Source organism: Anabrus simplex, chromosome 7 (assembly GCF_040414725.1).
Source record: "Anabrus simplex isolate iqAnaSimp1 chromosome 7, ASM4041472v1, whole genome shotgun sequence".
NCBI classification, from domain to species: Eukaryota; Metazoa; Arthropoda; class Insecta; order Orthoptera; family Tettigoniidae; genus Anabrus; species Anabrus simplex.
In genome coordinates, this window is record NC_090271.1 from 161,203,002 (window position 1) to 161,204,682 (window position 1,681).

At 56.8% G+C, this 1,681-nt stretch overlaps 1 pseudogene; it reads right to left on the reverse strand.

Annotated features, from left to right (window-relative positions):
* Positions 1-1,286: 1,286 nt before the first annotated feature.
* LOC136877857 (5.8S ribosomal RNA) lies at positions 1,287-1,441 on the reverse strand (annotated as a pseudogene).
* Between the last annotated feature and the right edge of the window lie 240 nt (positions 1,442-1,681).

Sequence of the window (1,681 nt, forward strand, 5' to 3'; positions counted from 1 at the left end):
TCCCTCGGACCGCACGGGGCGGGACCTTCACTTTCATTGCGCCTTTAGGTTTAGTGTCAACCCAATGACTCACGCACATGTTAGACTCCTTGGTCCGTGTTTCAAGACGGGTCGTGAAATTACCCGAAGCTTTTGCGCCGCTGACGGGAGTCTACAAGATTCTTCTGTCCGAGGCATCCCCAAACCAACAGTTGAGCGGGGCCGGAGCCGGACCGGAGGTCCGTCGTCCATGCCACGTGCCTTCGCTTGTCAGGGGCCGGACGCCTGCCCCGAAGGGCGGCGAATCAACTCCGCGCACACATACCGTCGAGCCGTCGGCCGGAACACCTGGGGTCTGTCCGACGAACACGCCTTGCGACACCCAGGCCTTAGACCGACACCCAAAGGGTCGCGACGTCCAACGAGGGGAGAAGTGCGGCCCGCCGACCCCCCCCCCCCCACTACCCGGCCGAGTAGAAACCCGTTACCACCCTGACGCCAGATTGCTCCGTGCAGGGGGACGGACCCATCTGGCCAAAGCAGGGGGAGAGGCCCGGATAAGGCTTGAATATCCCCGGTTGAGGTATTTTTGGGTTTCTCAGGTTTACCCCCGAACGGTTTCACGTACTCTTGAACTCTCTCTTCAAAGTTCTTTTCAACTTTTCCTCACGGTACTTGTTCGCTATCGGTCTCGTGGTCATATTTAGCCTTAGATGGAGTTTACCACCTACTGAGGGCTGCACTCTCAAGCAACCCGACTCTAAGGAGAGATCCTCCCGGTCTCTACGGGCCTGGCACCCTCGGCGGAGCGTGGCCCCATTCAAGAAGGACTTGAACTCGCTGCAGGTTCCCGGGATAAGTGGACCCTCCCTAACACCACATTTCTCGGCAGGGTGAACCTGTGAGATTCGGCGCTGGGCTCTTCTCTGTTCGCTCGCCGCTACTAAGGGAATCCTTGTTAGTTTCTTTTCCTCCGCAAATAATAATATGCTTAAATTCAGCGGGTAGTCTCGCCTGCTCTGAGGTCGTGTTTGGTTTGTGCGTATCGCACAAAATGTTCGGTCGCTGCACACAAAGCACACACATTCGAGCTTGGTCGCGGGGCATGGGCGGCGAGCCGGTGCCAGCAGACACAAAGACGCTGCGCGGACCAACCCTCCCGTCTCACACACACTCTCAGTGGTGGTATCGACTGGTCCAGCTCCACCGGGGTGAAGCTCTTTTCAGGACACGCGGCGGCGGCCGTGGCCGCACGAACCGCGACGCTCCCACCCTTCGAACGCAATGTCGCGTTCAGTTTTAGCAACAGACCCCCAACCAGGCTTGGTTCGGGAACAGAATCCATGGACCGCAATGTGCGTTCGCAATGTCGATGTTCATGTATCGTGCAGTTCACATGTCGACGCACAATTTGCTGCGTTCTTCATCGACCCACGAGCCGAGTGATCCACAGTTCAGGGTTGTTTTTTTCATTTTTTCGATCGTTCTCTCCACGGTGAGTGGAGGAGAAAACCATTTTCATGGTTTTCTCGTCACAGAGCTAAGAAGTGTTTCGAACATGGGCGTTGCGTTCATTTAAAACCTGCAGAAAGGATTCGTCGTGCTGACCACACGACACCTCCAGCTGTGAGTAGGGGCGGTAGAATAACACCCACGGTAGGCTCCAGGGGCTCTGAACTTTGGAGCGTGGGTTGGCGACCAC